This window comes from Poecilia formosa, unplaced genomic scaffold (assembly GCF_000485575.1).
Source record: "Poecilia formosa unplaced genomic scaffold, Poecilia_formosa-5.1.2 Scaffold356, whole genome shotgun sequence".
Classification (NCBI taxonomy): Eukaryota; Metazoa; Chordata; class Actinopteri; order Cyprinodontiformes; family Poeciliidae; genus Poecilia; species Poecilia formosa.
The window spans coordinates 256,937-272,565 of NW_006800295.1; the positions used below are offsets into that span (position 1 = coordinate 256,937).

Here is a 15,629-nt window from a genome sequence, read left to right on the forward strand (position 1 = left end):
CAGGGTATTTTAAAACAGGGCTCAGCTTGATTGGACACACTTCTGTTGCTCCCACCCGACTACTAGCAAGCCAGCTGATCAGAGAGGCAGAACAAAGCTGTTCTCTTACAAGCCAGTCTGTACTCAACCCCTTGTACAGAAAACAGGATGCAATTGTACAGAAAGAAATGGAGAAAAAAAAAAAAAACATAGGCTGTCTTGTAGATGGTGAAAAAAATGCTGTAACATTTACAGTGAGAAATTCCTGTACACAAAATTTCTCTAGGACAAATTCAGCATCGGTTGCTCATCTCAGCAGGGAGACCAACGCTGGGATTAAGTATGGGGAGAAACAAAATCCGGAACCATCCAGAGGGCCTTGACAAGGTTGAGGAATTTAAAGTGAAAGTGAGGTTTATGACAGCCTATGCATTCTGCATTCAGCCTTACTCATACTGGTGTTTTCAACGTCTAATTTGTCCATGAATATTACAACGTGCACCATTTGGCTCATGAATATGAAATAGATGGAACCACAGGCTCTCCTCATAATCAACAGTCGACACACACAGTCCATCGTCAGCTCCATAGCTCTGCAGCACCTTTTTCTCTGGTGCATTTAGCCAATCACTGCCGATCACAGGCATAGCTGTGTGTCAGTGTTGGGGCAAACTGCTTTGAACGCCATGTCAATGCAGTCTTTTGTTGCCAAGGATACTTTAAAGGTTTGAAAGCACGCTCCTTTTTTCCATGTTTCACTTTTCTGTCTGTTATTCATACATAGACTATACTTATTTACAGTGTCATAGCCTTGATTCCTTAAGAACACCTATTTACTATCACCGAACAGAAAAAAGAGATGGTTATGTTTTATTTACCCCTCGTGGATAAACAGCAAAGATTACTGTAGAGCAACTCAGAAACACGATGCAGAGTTAAACAGCTAATGCACCACCAATCTCTACCCATCCGTTTACCCCGCCTTAAGCAGCATGGCTCTGATCCAACATGGCCATATGCCCCTTAGCTGAGCCACTCTGTGCTATAATAAATGACTCATGATACATAGTCGACATATCATCACCGTCCAAGAATGACAAACCACTACTGGATGATACTGGTAGGCAAACTAATGGGTATGGGTGATGCTTTTTATCTGGCTCACAATGGCATAATTTTGTTATATAAACTGTACTCTGTGTCTCTGATGAATTTTTGTCATTGCCTGTCATTTTATTTGACCAAGGCACCTTCTTCCAAATGTTTGCTGAGTTCCCTACACAGCTTTCTTTTAACTATGGATTTGTTGTTGCTCCTAGAATTAAAATGGGCTTCGCACTATCAACAGACAATTAGAATTTTATATTCGGACATACTGACTGCATACATTTCTCATGACAGATTCCTTGATTTTCCACAATCCCAATGGATACTAGCAAGCTTGATGAGCTGGTTTGGCATGTAGCCCCATCTCTTATCTATCAGGGCAGCCACCCTGTCAGGGCGGTGGCTGCCACACCCTGTGCAAACATACAAAACTGTTTCATGTGAAAACGATTTTGTGCCGAGCAGCTTACTGTGTGACATCGAGTGTACACGACTATAAAAATGGATCTTTGACATGTCTGCCAAAAATTAATGATAAATCTGTCTCAACTATATGCAGACCTCCACAGAGTGACAGACACCTGAGGGCCTTAATGTTATACTTGCCAAGGATGTTAGTCTATGAGGAAAAGCGTCTATTGATAGGAAGGTAGTTTTGAGGGTCCATTTTCAGACTTTCAGACCCTTTGTCTGAAAGCTTTGTCCATTTTCAGACAAAGCTTATTAGCCTAACTCTGCTATATGCTTTCCGGTGACTGTATGCTGCTGCGTTACTTTGTCTTCACTGTTCACTAATATCCCACAACAAACCTCTGAGGCGTTCACAGAATGACTATGTTTATGCTGAGATGAAAATACATATATTTTGATGATTTACTAATTAGGCAACTTGAAAACAATTTAACTGATGGGTATCAGTGTAAAGACAACAATCTGGTTTTCTAAAGTATTTTCTTTCTTCTTCACATCTATATTGAACTTTCCTTTTGTCTGTTATGTAAAATCCAATTGTGTCTCTTGTTCAAATGTTTTTTGAGAAACATTTGAACAAGCAGAGTAAAGCAGAGTAAAGCTGTCTCTCAACAGTGTTAAACTCAATACTGAAGACAGTGATGCATGCTCATCCAGTCACATGACAGGACCTGTTAAATGAAAATGCGGCACAACAAGCTGTGGGTAAAGTGGTCAAGCAGCACTGCTTTCTCGATCATTATTAATGGGCTCAGAATGTGTGATAACGGCGACTCCCTAGTTTGTGTCAGGATTTCCTGCCTGGATAATTAAAGTCCAAGCTGCAGGTGCTAGTTAGATGAGCCAGCAAAATTTTGCTTTGGCTTTGTACTACACAGAAGTGTTTTACACTCACTGAACACCAGTGTGTTACCTAATGATTGTTTTCATTACTAATTAACATCTTGAGTACTTTGTTAATTAATCTGGTGTCCTGTAGGCAGATGGTCATAAGTGTTTAAAATGCCATTTTTGGTAATAAAAACCTAACCAGACAAGGTTTGCCCTTCTAACCTAAACCTTAATACTTAGCGTTTTTTTTTTCTAATTCCCTGATAAGAAATAGTAATTAAAACCTTAAAATGCATCTTTCCTTCAGGACCATATGCTGATCCAAGGTGGCTTATGTGTGAATGTGAAAGGGCTAAACAAGCATCTGGAGGGGCCAAGGATTGACCCGCTACCCTTGCTATTAGGGGTGAAATGTTCTACAGACCCTAGTCTTGTCAGTTTATGTGACTTGCGGTTTTCTTCGCAGTGGGGACAAAGTGCAAAAAAATGACAAGCAAAATGTGTTAACTTGACACCTAAAATTCTTTACAGCTGGCATTCATGGATGGATTTCAAAGACCGTGATTTGGATAGAGATGTAGTCACCATAATGCAAAAATGTTTGCTACTGCCCTGTGTTTATGGAAATAACTCAAATCTTTGCATCATGTTGACTGCAATAAAAAAATAGATTTGTTTGAAGACATGTTACTGAGCAAGTATGTGGTGACTTTATAATGAACTGTCTTGAATTGTAATATAGCTATTTGAAAAAACAGAATACTGAAGCAGCATTTTGCTTTGCAGCACGACGTACAAACATTTTCTTTCTAGGTTAAGTGGTAAAGCCTGTTTTGTTTCTGGACCATGAGTTGTCCTAACAGCATAGTTATGTAAGGCAGCGGTCCATGAGTGATTTTTGAAGGCGTGAACATTACATTCAACGTTGTCATGTGCTAAATCCTAAAAAATATTCAAACAACATGGTAGATAGGAATATAAAAAACAAAATTATACATCATCAAAGGTTATGTTCCCATAAAAACCCTATGTGAGCAAAGTAAGATAGAGCCAACTACTAAACTAAATGTATAATATTGGTCCAGATGTTAGTGGTGAACAATACCTTTGATATCCTGTTTTTGTAGCTACAAAGTAAAGCCAAAATGTTGAATAGAAGGTGAATTTAAGTATTTTAAAGAGAATCATGACTCGGAGAATCTATATTCAATCATTTTGCAACAATCACACAGGAGGGTAAATATCAAACAACTGTGGTAACTCTCATTAATCTAATAAACTCACTGAAACTTCACTGGTAATGTGATAATACTGAGGAATCAAGACAATGACAAAGAGAAGTTCCCTTCCCCCCTCATTTATTTAGTAATTGAAGAGGACAATCTTTTATTTCAACCAGGGAGTTACACCAAAATCTGAACATCACAAGAGAGGAACTTGATGTTCTTGCAGTGTTTTTTATGAGTCCCTCAAATGCCACTAAACAGTATAGGTGAAAGATGTGTTAACACAAAAGGGTAAAGATGTAGCTGAGGAACAACACACTAAAGAGACAAGCTTGTCATCCCTGCAATTTCCCATCTCGCTCTAGTCGTGTTTGTCTTGGCAACAGTTACTGGGCCTTTATCTTTGCCAATTAAGCCAATCTAGTGGACTGGAGTAACTTCACTCTATGGTGTTTGCCAGAGCAGTAATGAACTAGATATTAATTTCATTCTTACACTGACTCCGTTAACTCCCACCATGAATCATGAATCCTTGTCTGTTCCTCATAAGTTGTAACATGAAAGTCCATGCGTGGAAAACTCTAAGTGGTGTTAAGATATTCACAGACATCTAAGCCAAATGAACTGGCAGGAGATAAAATGTACATCAAAATGTGGGGAATTAGATAGATTTGTGAGGAGTTAGAAAGAGAGGAGAAGAAGGAGGAGGGGGAACTGAACATGAGAGAGATACAGGCTCATCATGCCAGTCATCACTTCAGTTATTATCCCTAATTCTCGAAGGGAATATCTCAGTAAGGCGGAGTAAATTCGATGCTGATAAGCAGACAATGAGATTTGCCTGTGCCATGAGGCAAAGCCCTTCCAAGGGCTTCCTTTCACCTACAGTGGAGTTTAACTTAATGCATCAAATAGCAGAAAACTCACATCACTCTCATTAGTGTTGGCTGGATTCCGCTTTGTTGTTTCGTTTTGAAACAGCATTTCCAGGTGCTGCACAAAGTGTTTGTGGGATTTGACTCTCTCCTCTCTGCCCTCTGTGCGTCTCAGTCTAATTAGCACTATAAACTCAACCACAAAATGTTATAGGCCAGAACCATGACTTCTCACATTAGGACATCCCCCATGAAATTTCTAGTGTATAAAGCCCTGGGTTATGGGTAAAGCCAAAGCAGTGAAAAGTTCAGATTTTCACACAAAGAAGAAAACGATGATGCTGTTGAAGGTTTACAATTTCACACACACTGTCTTCAGCAAAACTAATGTCTGTTCGACAGTCTTTTAATTCAATATCCAGCCAAAAAATAAATATCACTTATACTGCTTGCTGGATTGGCACTGAGATGTGTACAAACACAATCTGCTGAGGATCAATCTGACTAACCTTGGTCATCCAAAAACCTGCTCTCCTAATTTAGCAAGGTTTGAGATTTTTTTAATAGCCTGAAAATAATTAATTTATTCATAATAGGCAGAGGCTGAAACAAAACCACAGTAGTACCACAAGAGCTGAATTACTTGCTTTGATTTTTGGCAGTGTCGATGAAGTCCTTCAATTTCACTTCAATTTTCAAAAAGCATAAAGGCAGGGGGAAAAAAACTGTAGAGGTCACAACGCTGGAGGCATTTGTAGTGTATAGAGTAGATTTGTTGTTTAACCAACACATTTCAGATTAAGTCTCATAAGGTCCCAGCAGGACTATAGATCAAAACATGCTTTACAATAGAAGCTATCTTGTATAATATGACTGACAGTTTCAGCATCGCTCCAGCAGCTTTCTCACCGGCTATAGAAAGTTTATCTTGTAATGTAATCTGGACTATTTCTTGAGTCTCCACAGACAGTCAGTACTGTCCTAGATTTGCAAAATTTTGGCAAAAACTTGAATGCAGAGAACATAATGATCTTGCAGATGGACTGAGGAAGAACTGCAATGGGAAATAGATTTATAGACATTTTTACTTCCATCTGGAGGTCTGGTATTTCAAATTCAAGCTGCTGTCCTCCTTTAGAAAGAAACCTTTCCAAAACTAAAGAAACATAAATAGAACTGCATAATCATATAATGTTATTTTTTTTATCTTGTGAGTAATTTAGTTATCACAATCTAAGTGATGCAAAATATCTCAATAGAATGGCTCATGTGTTTGATTAATTTCTCCTAGCCACTATTCAAATACCTTTTCTATCTTGATATATGTAAAACTGATTAAATACCAATTGAATAGCAAACAGATCAAATTTAAACTGAGCTTTCCATCAACAAATACTGTTGATAAAACAGTCCTGATCAGCCTATGATCAGTGTTAAGTTTGGCGAATGCTTGATTTTGTTGGTCTGTCTCTTCCTGAGAAACGTTACTAGAATACATGATATCATAAATTTGATAAAATACCATGAAAGTCCTGAACTTTACAGACTGTTTCACTAAAAACAGTTTGTCATTGAGGGTTTTTTTAACAGCACAGTAATTCAAATCAAGATGCCAAATCAGAAATGGTTCAACACGCACAAAACTGATCTTCCTCTATGACCTTCCAATTCTCCAGGCCTTATTCCCACAGAAAACCTTTGGGATGAGCTGGAGAGCAGAGAGCAGCACAGAAGACCAAGGACACTGGACAATACAGGGGTTGCTGTCTGTGTTTACTACAATGTGAAATACAGCAGGAGGAATATTGTTCAATTGGCAAAATGAATTAAGTACTATGAAAAATTAGTTCCCATATCAAAGACTTCAGTTTCTTTTCTCACACTTTCATGACTTGTTCTTGAGTTGCAATTAAGAATAATTTATTGAAATGATCATTTAATTGGGGAAAAGGAGGAAATTACCAGAAATGAAAAAAAGAAGCAGTGGGAAATCTTACCAGGACTGACCAGAAAACGCTCCAAGATTGTTCTGACTCATCAAAAAAGTATCAAAATAACCCAGAACCACATCCAAAGCCCTGCAAGCCTTACATGTCTCAGTTAGGGATAGGATTCATGATTCAACAATAGTAGAGTGATTGGGCAAAACGGCTGCCGTGAGAGAGTTCCAAGACCAAACCACTGCTGTCCTCACGAAGGTCTGTCTCACATTTATCAAAAACATGAAACTATTGTCTTAATGATTCCCTACAGCCTGTGATGAGACAAAAAAATAAAGCTTTTTTGGAAGGAGAACCTCCTCTGACATGTAGCATAAAACTAACAATATTTCAGAAAAAGAACATCAAACAGCCATTATGTTCAGTAGCAGTATTGTGACGGTAAAGAGATCTTTTAATGCCTCGTATCCTTGACGACTTGTCATATTCATCGCATCACTTATTCTGCTCTTCATCAGGAAATCCTGAATAAGAATGTTTAGTCATCAATTTGCGAGATTAAGCTCAAGAGAGCCTGCATTATGCAGGACAATGAACCAGGAAACACAAGTTCACTTCTCCATCGCTCAGAGAAAGCAAAATAAAGTTTTTGAAATTGCCTAACCTCAGTCCACACTTTAATCTGTCTGGGCTGCTGTGACATGACCTTAAACAGGTCATTCATTCCCATAAGTCTCCAATGGGGCTGAATTAAAACAATTCTGCGAGGAAAAGTGGGCCAACATTCCTCCCCGGTGGTGTAAAAGACTAATTGCCAGTTACAGCAAATGACTGATGGGAGGTGGAGAGAACTAACTTCTAACTAGGCAATGCTTGGTTTGGATATATTTCTTCCATAGACAATTAAGTCATAATTTGAAAATTGCTTTTTGTGCTAAATAGGTTATCTTTGTCTGATATTAAAATTTGCTGTACAAATTGAAACCTCTAAGCATGTCACTATAACTGCAACAGAAAATGTAATTAAAAATGACCATAGCATGGGATTATGCTACTACAATAAAAGATAAAGAAAAAAAAACTCTAACTTTTTGTCAGGATTTGTCAAATCGGGCCAATTAATTCTATCTAACATGTTCATTGATTTGTTGCTCCTTTGTAAAGCCTCCAGGTTTGCAAAAACAAAAGGAGTGATTGCAGTGGGGTGGCACAGTCTAGCAAAAATAATAAAGATTCCACTCATGGCTCTGACTGGCTAATTGTGTTTGTGTGGCACAGCCTATCCGTTCTTTTTTTTTTGTTGTTTGTTTGTTTGTTTTTTTAAGATAACATTAGGAGAATCAGACCTGTCCAGGATGTACCCCGCCTCTCGCCCGGAACGTTAGCTGGAGATAGGCACCAGCACCCCTCCTGACCCCACTGAGGGACAAGGGTGTTCAGAAAATGGATGGATGGATTAGGAGAATCATAATAAATAAATCGATTGTTTCTGACACTTACAAAAACAATATTTACAGCTACATATTGTAACTTGTAAGTAACTCAATTATTGTGAATTTAAAAACTGCATGTAAATACAAATTTTGCATTGCTGCATAATTATAAGCAAAAGTAATCTAAGAGCCCATTTTTCCTTGCCAACAGAATACAACATGCTGACTGCTGAAAGATGAAGTGTGACATTTCTTTGACTCTGAACTTAATTAATCAGCATCTCCTGCTATCAGCTTGGGATCAGAGCGCTCAGATCTCATCCCGAAGAGTAACTCATGAAAAACAGCTTTATGTGTTTCCTTCATTGCTGCTTTAATATGTCCTAATTTTATTTAAGTTGTTACACTTATAAAAGTTTGAAACCCATAGAAATAAATAAATATGAGGGTTATGGCAAAAAAAAAGAAAGCATAATTGCCCTTGGGGTATTGTTTACTGTGATTATGCATTCTTCAGAGCAGGGGGTGGAACTCAGCTGTGCCACACATCACAACACTGCCATATCTAGTATATAATCACAGAAAATAATGTTGACTTGTGCATTATTGCAAACTGTATATGTGTGTAGGTTGTTGGGAATCTGTAGAGAAATCTATAAAAGGTCATTATGGCATTTGCAGAAAGTGGCTGGTTGCTGAAGAGGCAGAAACATGGTGCCTGTCGACTGAAAATACTCTTTCTATCAGAGCGTCTCGCTAGAGTTGATTGCTGGCTTCTGCTGCAGGCCACTGCAGACACATGGTACACAACACAGATGGTGAAGTAAGGCACCAACAGTCGCAGTCAAAACAATTATGACATTTGTGCCATGAGTTATATATTTTTTTTCAGGCATTACTGCAGCGGCTCCACACAAGTCACATTTAATTGTAATGAAATACCACATACAGTAAGTGAATATCATCTCTTCATACATCACCACACTCATATTTGTTGATTTGGAAAAGCAAAATTGTGAATGACACAGAGCAGGATTCAGAGAATAATCCCCTTTCTGGTGCACAAAGGCATAACTTAAGCTGCTACAGTGAACACTAAGTCTCTCTCCAGCCTGGCATGCCTTGGACTCTTTCACACCCGAGTGGTCCAACTGAGATCGCCCTGTCTCTTGACTCGACACAAACACATGTTTTCTAGAGGTACTACTGGAAAGATAGCAGGAGCAATCTATCAAAATGGAGCTGGCTGGAAGTCAGTCCAATCTCAAGGTTTTCCCCGCTCACTTCTTTATGTCACAAGGACGCATACTTCAGACATATACATAAAGGCAAGTCATTTTTCCGTATTATATACGTTTAATAAGCCTTTTTTGAGCTGAGCTGTTTGTCACTTTATTCAGACAGAACATGCGACACAAATTACACAAATTAGCCCCACTCTCATCCTGGGTCCTCAATCCCGCTGAGATATTCAGAATCATGAGCCAACAGTGTGAATTGATGAAACAACAAAACGGGTCCTACATATCATGAAGCATATTCCTCAAAAACTCTGACTGCCACCATCAGTCACCAGCTGGGAAAGTGTAATGCGGAGCACCGTGGAAATGAATCAGCATTTCTTTGGCGTTGACAGGCTGAAACCAAAAGCTTTCAAAATCAGGCATTAATCCACAGTCAGGGTCTACACAGCACACCGTTCAGCAAAAAAATAAAAATAAAATAAAATAAAAAAGCCAGAGTTCATGCAAAAGTACAATCAAAGGTAATTATGACCAAGGTCAGTTGTGTTAAAATGAAAGTTTTGTTATTTTCATAATTATTATAACATATTTAGCATGCAGAAGTACTGAAACTCACTTTCTGATAAACTTGAGTAAAATACCACAGTTTCAAAGTATTCCAGTAACTTAAAGGGTGGTGTGTATTTTCAAGAGACAGATTGTCTTTTTAAGGCACAATTAAGTAACTATGTTAAGTTCAGTGGTTATAAAGATGCCGTAAATTATCAAACATAACTAAAAAGAAATGTGACAACTGGAAATTGGCCTCTGTCTCTTTAAGAAGCTCCTGCTCTTCCCAACATCCCACCTTGAGTACACCATGCCTTCCCATTATTCCATTTACTACTTGGAAGCAACACTGAGGGCTTTCATGAGGGAATAACATTATGACATGATATACAACTTAAAAATATGATTTTACATAATACCACCCTCCTTAAAAAAATATGATGTAATCTAATTTTCTTTTAAAACAAGAAGATATTGATTTCAGATGATTACAACAACAATGATGCTATTCATATTATTTTTGAATGCTTATTGTTCAGCATGTTGCACCTTTTTTGTAGCTTCTGAACAGGTCAGAAACCTGTGGGAGTTATACTACGCTTCTTACAACGAAAAAAAAAACTCACTTTGTCACTTTTTCTGACATTTCACAAAAAAAAAATAAATAAATAAACCATGAGTACAGTATTATACTGGTTCAGTCCTGAAACAGCAGCCTGCCAAATTCTTAGTACATCTAGATCGTACATGCCTGTTAGGCAGTGGCTGGTAAGAATTTCTTAAAGAATGTTAAACTTTACTCAGAATAGCACAGTTTCACACATTTTTAAACAAAAACGTTTTATTATGTCATTTCTTTATTTTGAAAGAACAATCACTTGTACCTCTCACTGCCATTAACGAATCAGATAGAATACGAAATATTGATTATTACAAAATCTATCTCATAGACAGACTGATAGATCTGTCCTTCTTTGAAATGCAGGAGAAATAAAGATCTAGCTTTCTGTCAGCTAACCAGCTGGATGCAGCTGCAGGTGGGGAAGGGGCGGGGCTGCACCAGTGATTATCTGTGCCCTCCTTTCCAAATTCATATAGAAGTTCACTTGATAAATCACCAGTATCATTTTTCATTCCTTGTCCTTTTATAGACCAATGATTAGCATAAAATTATTCTTTGACACATACCAAAACCATCACTACCAGGCACTGAGCAAGTACAATCATCAGACTTTCTTCTTTTTTTTTTTTTTGAAAATGTCAAACTAAAATTAGACTGAGACTTGGCTGCACCACATGCAATCTGTCTTTAACTTAATGTCATTGACCCTATAACATGAGGATCTTGGGCGGAAATTAGCAAAGAATTATTATTTGCATGAGTCCTTATTCAACATCTGAACAAAGAAAATTGCACATGTGAGCAACCAGCCCTAAATATTACTTGATGATTAACATCCCAGCAGGCTTAGCGTTGAGTGTGAAAACCCTGGGCAGACCCAGTTGCTCATTATTTAGACTCCTGTGGCTCTGTTTAAAAAAGAAGGAATATCAAAAGAGGGCTGATTGTTAAAATACACTTAGTTCAAGATTCTAACACATATGATGGTGTTGAGTGATGACAGCATAAATAACCGAGGTTTCATGTTGTTTGTCAAAAAAGCAAGAAAAAATAGATTAGACAAATGTGTCACAATATGTGTCACAGGAGTAAAGATATAGCATATCACAATAAATTTATGGAGGAATGTTACTGCAGAAATCATAAATTACCCTTTTTGCCCGAGTAGTAATGCAAGAACAAAAACCATGTTTTGACACAGAAAAAAAACCTTGGATAGATGAGTCACCGTTCACCCTGTTCTCTACCAGTGGTTGACTACATGTGTGTCACGCATGAAGAGAAATTCATTCACCCAAGTGCTCATTTCCCACAGTGAGGGCTTCTGTCGGGGCTGCTGTAGTGAGCAGCCCTAGTGTGGTTTGTCTCCATTCAGTTGCTTGGCAGGCAGGTAAATGCCAAACCTCCACGGCGTTTGTCAGGGTGATCACATTCCTTGTGTTCTGCTGTTTCTCTCCTGATGACTGAACAATTTAACAAGGTGATAAACTCGCAAACTCAAAGGCCGTGACAAGAACCGCCGTTGCTGCTGCATAAGCTCAGAACTCCTGTTTTCCATACTTAATGGCTGAAAATTCTCAACCAAGCAGAACACAACGCTTATTTCAGAAACTCGGCTGGCACACAACCCTTCAGCGAACTTCATTTTTTTCCCCCCAAGAACATTTAGGAGCTCAGTGTGGCTCCTCAGGTGGCGAATTGTCCTACTGAGAGACTAACAGGTGTGTGGTCCTAGTGTTAGTACTTCTAATTCGTCTATCTGGAAATCCGTCAGTGGATTTAAAAAAAAAAAAGAAAACATCACTGAACAAATCCAATAGCCTATTTGTAAGAATAGGGTAGAAAATAAATTGTGACACATGTAATAACAAGATAGGAAGCATCTTCAGGCCCCAAATGGCAAACTATTTGTGTTTTCTCTCATTCTAAATTATAAATGTTCACATGGGTAATAAACTAAACCCCTGGCAGACTCATTTGCCTAAATACACAAAAAACTCACCTCACAATTCAGTTCTCAAAGAGGCAATTAAACCAGCTTTAAATGGAGATACTGCAGATTGTGTCAGCTGTGCTCATACATGCATGCAAATATCGTGGTAACCAGCCCTCCTCACTCAGAGCTTGTCCTTCATTTTACTGGCTGGCCGTAAAATCGCCAGATGTGAATATGGTAGGGCACACTTGAGGATCAGTCGGTTACGGTTTAAGTGGAAAGCTTTTGGCTGCAGCAGCAATTTCAGTTGCAATGTCAGAGCTCTAAATGCAGGACTCTCTTCAAGCCACTTCAAGCAAAGCATTTTCAGCACCACACACTGATGGACAGCTCCCACATAGATTTTTTTCTTTCTTTAAGGCAGCATTGCCAAAGCAACAATTCTAGGAGTTGACATTTTACATTTCAAAAAGCAACCTGTTCTTGTGGGTAACCTTCTCAAGCTGTGGTAGGGAGGGGTGGGCGTTTTGGGGGGGTAGCTTTTTTTTTTTTTTTTGCTTGAGGTGCATTACCCATGGGTGGCTTGACTAAGGTTTTTTTGTTTTCGCTACACGGTCAGGACGCAGAAGGACAAAACAAAATAAGATACAGTGAAATTTTGGGTGATGCGGGAGAAGATTTTAATTTTTATTTTTTTTGTTTAAAACATGATTCGCTGCTCTTCAAACTCAAAGCGCCCTTCACATGGACCAGCCAGTTCACCTGGCCAATCCGGCGCCCCTTTTGCTGCAAACGTGTATGCTGAGAATACCTGAACTGAATTTGAATTACCATATGACGTAGGCCTTTTTCTATCAGTAATGTCCTACTGGCAACAGGGACTAATACAGACTCACGGTCTCTATAAAGCGCTCAAAGATTGAATTAGTTGCACCAGTTACCTCTCAGATCTCCTTTTCTTTAACGTTACATGTCTATATATCAGTCACAGCCTTTGAAACACAAAACAAAGCTCAATGTTGAGAGAGAATGCGACAGATTTTTGAACATTTCTACACAGACAGAATTAAGACGCAAAAAGTATATTTCTTGGCATGTAAATGGACAAGCTAAGCCCAAATCGGGAGCTTAAGTGGCGATGGTAGATAGTTCCGAACAACCGAAAAAGGGGATAAACGGAGCAAATCTGAATGAAATACTTACGCATTTTTTCGAATAAAAGAACTCGAGGGCGAGAGCAGAGCAGGAAAATTCATCAGGGCCCCCGACCACGTTTTCGAGATTTGCAGTACCGCCGAGACACAAATCTCCATGTGAAAAGGGGGGCTGGAGGCTGCTGCAGTCCGCGTCTCTCTCGATCACAAGTCAAGATGCTCGCCTGCGAAAAACGCCAAACACTCTGAGAGTTGCGTTCATCTGCGGTGCGGTCACCATTCTAAACCCACAGAGGAGAAGCAGTAGCCTCCCGGACTTGAAGGTATTCCTCTGGACCGAGGAGGAGGAAAATCCTGCAGAGTTTTTTTATTTTTATTTTATTTTTGTTGTTGTTTTTTTGTTGTTTTTTTTTAAAGGGAGAGTGAAGTCCATATATACAGGCCGCTTCTCACCCTAAAACAGCCTCCCAGGCGAATCCACAAAAATAAAATTCTGCCAAAAGAAAAAAAAGAAAAACAGACAAAAAATAAAGTGAAAAAAATAACTGTCAGTCAATGGCTTTCCCAAGTCAGATGTTCATTACTGCATGACAGTCAACGTTTACCTATTTAAAGCCTTGTGAATAAGGTCAGCGCAGCGAGAGATGGAGAAAAAAAAGCGTCCAACACAGAAAAACCTTAGAATGCCTATTGGATAAAATTGAGGATATCCGTCCCACTGCAACCATCAGACGCTCCGCATCAGGACAAATGGCTTGCCATAGGCTGCTCTGAAATTCGCAGAGCATATGGCACACAGCGTTTCTGTCAAGTAAAATGGGGAAGATTGTACGGAGTGAGATTTTTCATCCCCCCCACCCCCACGTCAAAGCCGTTCGGTGTATTGATCACATCGGTGATAATTCCGCTTGTCAGGCAGCGTGGGTCCAGTCCGCGCGGTTTAGGCTGCAACGTCCGTGTGTTGCAAATAAAGCGGCTTTTTGCCAGCGGCTCCTAATGGTCCCCCAGCTCGCTGCCGTCCATGACTTGAATAGCGAGCGCGCTCAAATCGTCTCCGGGCGCAGATCTGCCGTGCGCGCTTGTGACTCACTAGCGTGTGTGTCTGTTGCGCATGTGTTGGCGTGCACGCCGGTCCCCTTATTGCCCAGGGACCACTTTAACTTTGACCACTTTGGCTTCCCGTCTCGCTTCCCATTTAAATCACGCAGCAGTCATTAATTATCGGGGATCAATAGCGTTAATGTATAAAGCACGGATCTGATGGGGTTGGAAATGCGCCTGTGTGTACCTGGAGTGCGCGTGCGCGTGTGATTCAGTCGTTGATGAGGTATGGTTGCCACCTACAGGCGTTATTCTCTATTCAGTCATCTAAAACGGACTATCTCCACAGTCAGCGTCCTCAAATAAATTCCCACTCAACATGTAGGGGTATTATCACTCCTCCGCTTTAAGCACTGACAGATGCATGTGCCCACCAAAATCAGAAATATCTATCATTTTATATCTTTAGTTTCAGGCTATGAGACCATTACATAACCTCTGCTGCCGTTTTTCATTATACATGGTTGCTTTTAATTACAAACATCCCATGCAACACATTTGGGCTGAAATCTGCTTTGAGACAGAGGAGAGAGAGAGAGAAAAAAACACACATAACAAAGGAAGAAAACTCACCCACTGCAAAGAGCACCAAGGCACACATGTTGGCGTTGCCCTGAAGGTGAGCTTAAGTGAATTGAAGATAGAGAGAAGTGAGTGAGGTTTCATTTGAACTGAGAACAGCCTGTCTCATTAGCAGACATAATGAAGCAAAAATCAGTCATGTGTTAGAACACCTCCTGGACTGTGAGGCCAATAAGGCCCATAATTCAACTGAGAAAGAGAGAAAGATTAATTTTTACCTGTCATAATGTTTCTGATCAACTAAAAATTTAAAAGACAGATGAGTGGGAGTTTTTGCACATCTTCACCAAACAAGTGGGTTAGCCTTCCATTTTTAAAAAAAATTGATATGAAAAATATATCTAATGGTCAGACGTCCTTACACTCTTTTCAGTTGTGGCACATTGTCGAAATGCAAAACTGATCCTCTGTCTATCCATACTCACTCAGTGGCTTTCAGACATGATGCCTGTCTTGAAAAGATTAATTAGTCATTTATAATTAAAACTACAAGTCTGATTAGATCTGTGATCCTTGGACTCCGTGTTGCACCTGCTGCATTGTTATTTAATCTGCTTGGTATGGGGCTTGGTCGTTTGG

The 15,629-nt window shown here is 39.4% G+C and overlaps 1 protein-coding gene across 1 annotated transcript in view; it reads right to left on the reverse strand.

Moving 5' to 3' along the window:
* The window catches only part of lrrc4cb (leucine rich repeat containing 4C, genome duplicate b), a 47,420-nt gene extending 32,855 nt beyond the window's left edge, over positions 1-14,565 (reverse strand). The window contains exon 1 of the mRNA XM_007574560.2: positions 13,417-14,565. The gene's annotated coding sequence lies outside the window, so the exon portion shown is untranslated. The remainder of the gene's footprint in view (positions 1-13,416) is intronic.
* Between the last annotated feature and the right edge of the window lie 1,064 nt (positions 14,566-15,629).